This window comes from Gavialis gangeticus, unplaced genomic scaffold (assembly GCF_001723915.1).
Source record: "Gavialis gangeticus isolate Ggan-Ray unplaced genomic scaffold, GavGan_comp1, whole genome shotgun sequence".
Taxonomy (NCBI): domain Eukaryota; kingdom Metazoa; phylum Chordata; order Crocodylia; family Gavialidae; genus Gavialis; species Gavialis gangeticus.
The window spans coordinates 5,545,817-5,550,841 of NW_017729027.1; the positions used below are offsets into that span (position 1 = coordinate 5,545,817).

The following is a 5,025-nucleotide window of genomic DNA, read 5'->3' on the forward strand; positions in this document are numbered from 1 at the left end:
TGGTGGGTGAAATAGTCTCAGTGAAATGCACATCCACTCTAAATCAACACTAAATTATTTTCAGTGTTTTCTTGCATGTTTTACAAATTTTGAAATGTTCAGCTGAAGAAGCTCTTTTCAGCTGGAAATCAATGAGTTGTCATAGCTGTTTGATACAAAAATGGCCAATTCATAAAATTGTGAATAAAACAAAACTGAAAGGGGGATGAAAATGTTTTTTGAAATCCAGCAGAATAAAACTGTTCACTGAAAGTAATAGAAAGAACTAAAAAAAGAAAAAAAATATGAAAACCCCAGCAAATCAATATTATCAACAATGTACAGAGTAGCTTGTAGAAGATGCTACCTTCCTCAGAACACTTCTCTAAAAATACCTGAAACAAAAATGCCAGATGGGTGAAGCAATAGGAGGAACTGGTATTAATATAGATCATAAATTAATATATTTATCATAAATAATGTATTGTAATAAATGTATTTATTATGATTTATAATTTATATTTAAAGTGACATTAATTCACCATCAATTTTGCTACTTTGAGGTCTGCCCTTAATAGTTACCTCTCCCGTGATGACTCTAGGACACTGCCAGCTCATAACAGCAGGTAGTGAGACAGAACAAAAGCTCTTTTGTTTAATATACATTACCTTACCCTCTACTTTTCTTTCTTCTTCCCACAGCCCTGGGCCAACCCCCGTTTTGTTGTGCAGTTACAAAAAAACAAAAAAAAACCCCAATGCTGTTACCAAAGGTGACAGTATCTCCAAAACCATTCAGAATTCAGAAATGAGAAATAAGGATATCTGGCTTTCCTCTCTACCACATCCACATAGACAAACACTACATATTTCTTCTTTACAATGTTAAGGAAATGTGCTTTCTAGTCATATGGGTTTGACACTGAACTGTTGGCAATCAATGAGCCATCAGCACTACAGATCTCTAATAATGACAGCACAAAAAATAGCCTTACCTTTGTTTGCATGAACTTAATGCTGAAAAAATGTGGTGGCAGTTAATGCATTGCAAAGAATTAAATCAGTGTATAATGTTCCTAAACAGAACTACTAAAAATAATGATGACTGTCTTCATAAAGGAGGTGATTTCACTGCAGTCTGGGTAGCACTTGATGTTGTAATGTGATTTGAAGGCTGCCTGTGGATCTCTGGTAAACTGAATTCATGCGTCTTTTTCCAGTTATTCAGGAAAGCTGTATTGTTGTGCTTCCTTTGAAATCTTTGTACTGGAGGATTTCCACCATCCTTGATGAGGGCATAGACATGTCTGATGGTCAGGGTTATAGAGTGCATCCATATGTAGTTCCAGGGTGTCTGAAGTTAGTCTCTGGACACTGATAACATAAGGTGTGGTCTACCAAAGGAGGCTTTTTATTAGTCACATCTTTAGCTAGTGAAGGCAGGGAAGCATATAATTTAAAACATTTTCATGCCTTCAAACATTTTAGGTATGTTTAAAGACATCAAAAAGACCAAAATAGAAGGAAAAAGAGCAGGGAATTTAAGGTCCTCAACAAAACAAACTGTGTAAGGAACATTAAAAAATTCAGAGAGGATAAAACAGAAAGAAGGGGAAAATAAATGAACTGCAAGCCTAGAAGTAGCATATTCAAATGCTTGTAGAGCTGCATAATTAAAGAATCACTGAAGATGATTATAAGGGATAAGAGAAAGGAATGACAATATGCATGCATATTCAGGGTACATCCTCTACTAGTTATACTGACTGACTTTTGTTCTGTGTTTGTACAGAGATAATGCAACGGGTCTTCATCTATACCTCGGCATATCAAACAAATAATAGCAACAATTATCTGTTTACAAGAAATGTACTCAGACTTCATGGTATTTTTTTTAACAAGAGAGGTAGCTAGCCATTGAATGTGAACTCAGGATGAAGGAAGGATACATATGATAATTCTGAAACTGTATGCATCTCCGATTTAGTTAGTACATACAGTGCAAATTTAGCTGCCTTGTGCATTTATTTACTAAGCACCTATAGGACCTTTTCCTGCTCCAAACAGTGGCATACCTAGACCCCTGATGGCCCCAAGCAAACTTTTAGTATCAGGCCCCCCTTCACCAGAGATGATTATAATAATCGGACTTGTTGCAAAAGTCTTTATCACATCTGCAGTATCGATGTCTTTAAATAGTTCATTCTCAATTGATAACATTGCCAGTCTCATATATGCTCAATATTAAAACTTTTTTTTGCAATTGTAATTTTTTTTTTTTCATTTTCGGGCCTCCTTTCTGTCCAGGTCCCAGGTGGCCACCCAGTTCACCCATGCCTGTGTCCCCGTCTGGCTCCAAGTAGCATCAACCGAAGTTTTGTCATTGACTTCAGTTGGCTTTTAGGAGGAGGACTAACTCCACCAACTTAGAAACTAAGTAAACTTTGCTATGCTCTTATGACTCGTAATATTATCTCTCTTTAATAAAAAATACTTTGGATGATATTTGGTACCTGGGAGGACCAAACTACCTTCATCCAGCCAAACTGCACAGCGCAGATCAAGCAGAAACTAGTGCTGAACATACTTTTGCACTCCCTCAGTCCTGTGGTTGCTGCATGTGTGGCCTGTTCCACACCATTAGATGGAGGAGCTTCATGTCTTCTCTGAATTAATCTGGCTTCTAATGGTGTGAAGGGGTTAAAACTCCAGAGAGAGATTGGCAGTGCTTAGAAGCCTCTTCACCATATTGTAGTTTTTCTGGCTTTTTCCTTGACCTTAGAAGCAGGAAGGAGTGATGCAGAAGACTATGTAAGTGAGAGACAGCATTATAGGGCAGCAATAGTGATGAATACAACAGAATCGTCATGTCTACAGCTGAGTTCAACAGGATAATTTTTACTTTTCAAAGTGAATAAGTGTACACAGAAATAGGCCACATAAGATACAGCATAATACTTGTAAATTTCTAAGAGCAGAATTTTTACGGCAAGAAGCTGGGGTGTTTAGTTTTTGACAGAGTTTGGTGTCAAACTCATTTCAGACCATTTTGAACCAGATTCTGATTTATTACTGTAGTGGCAATCCAAACACTTTTGACTATGGTGAAGTTATCATGAAATTAAACCACAATAAAACAGATGCAAATCAGGACTCGTGTGTCCAAAAGCAAGTCTGTCTGGGGAAATGCTGCATACAGCATATTTAGTGATAAAACAAATAGGCATGTATCCACATTTCAAGATGCTACCTAAACTTCTTATTCCTATTTGTTCAAATTTAGAAGTACAGCTAGAAAAATTGGTGCATGTAGGCTTTCCTTTAATATATTTGTATATATTGGTTTTATTTTTTCTGTGCAGTTTGGGAGCCAACAAAAGATGTGGATGAAAATATGAACATTTGACTCAGGGTGAAACATGGACAGTTTCACTTGTTATATTGTGTGGAAGGATTTTTTTTTTATCATGTACACTTAGTGAGAAACACCAATACAAGATCTGTACGACATAGACCACTTAGACCACTTCGCCCAAGCAATAAAACAAATGTTAAAGGTCTGCCTTTTTCAGTACTGTAAAGCACTGGATGGCTACATTTCTGGGAAACAATTTTAAAGTATTGGCTTATCTTGTTGTTCTTTTTCTAAAAAGTGAGAGGAAGAGACACTGACTTTCTGACTACACCTGCACTGAAAGTGCTCCCAGTATGGTAGTGGCACACTCCCAACATCTGCGCCTTTCATTGAACTTAGCTGCAAATTGAAATTCCATTGCAGTGTTTTTAGACTCAGTTGAAGTAAGGAGACTGTCAGAAATCCTCTTTAAACTCGCCCTTATCCAAACAGGAAGCTGACCCCTGACCCCCGGACGTAACAGTACACCAGTGGAAATTTCATTATCCCTGTTTCAGCTGTACTAAGTGAAAATTAATTGTGTAATTATCTGGATGAGCGCATGTGTAAAATTTTACAATGTGCCAGTTAGATTAAGTAACGTGTTAGTGGCATGGTTTAGTGCAGAGTCAAGGCTGTCTTATAAAAACTGCATAAAAAATCCAACAAGATTTGAAGGAAAAAAACGTAAGTCTGAACAAATGTTAACATGAGAAAGCAATGTAATACTTAATACCACAAACTGACTAAAATTTTAGCCTTCCCCTGATGTAGAAGAGATCTTTAGTCCATCACTTTCAAATTGGATAAGTTAATTACCAAAATGTTAGGTGACACAGCTTGGCATTTTGGTCATACACATTTTAGACTTGATAAACCAAATAGAAACCTTGGTAACATGAATAAAACATTTCCCTGTACTACCTGCATGTCACCATTCACTTGTACAGTGAATCACTCCATTTCTTCTCTTCATAGTATTAATGCTTACTCCCAGTAACAGAGAAGTGACTGTTTAAGCTAAGCAAACCAAAATGCAGAATACAAAGTTGATCAGGTCATATATCCAGTGCATGAGGCATTTAGATACTGAGCCTACCTCTCTCATAGAGGTTTTAAGGGACAGACTTTCTAGAGCCCTGGGAAATCCTAAAACCGCTATTTAATGGAGACGATTTCCATTTCAAAGCGCCTGCCTTGTTTGGATTACAGGATCTCTGGGCAAAAGGTGCTACTCACATAGATCCAAGCCCTTTGAAAAGCAATATTCTCTTTAAACAGCTTGGCACGTAGGGCACTAGTTTTTTATCAGTCTTAGTGTCAAGGGGGTTTATTTTAGTAATTCCAAACAAATCCATTGCTAACACTTCATGAAAGTAATACAACTATTAATCCATGATATAATTCCACTGAAATCAGTGACTACATCCAGGAGGTCTTAATAACACAGTGTGGGGTACACGGAGGAGCCAAGTGTGAATTCATTTCTGAAGTGGATTTTAAATACAGTGGATTCATCCTGTTGTTATAAGAGCACAGGACAGGATTTTCAAAAGCTCCCTGTGTAATTAGATTGCAGAAGAACTTTTGAGAACCAATAAAATATTTGTGTTATTAAATGGACCACTATATATTTTTATCAGTGGTCACCT

General features: G+C 37.0%; 1 long non-coding RNA gene across 1 annotated transcript in view; it reads right to left on the minus strand.

The window, feature by feature from the left end:
- LOC109299841 overlaps positions 1-2,325 on the minus strand; it is a 12,369-nt gene extending 10,044 nt beyond the window's left edge. Inside the window, exon 1 of the long non-coding RNA XR_002098016.1 lies at positions 2,130-2,325. This is a non-coding gene — a long non-coding RNA (uncharacterized LOC109299841). The remainder of the gene's footprint in view (positions 1-2,129) is intronic.
- Between the last annotated feature and the right edge of the window lie 2,700 nt (positions 2,326-5,025).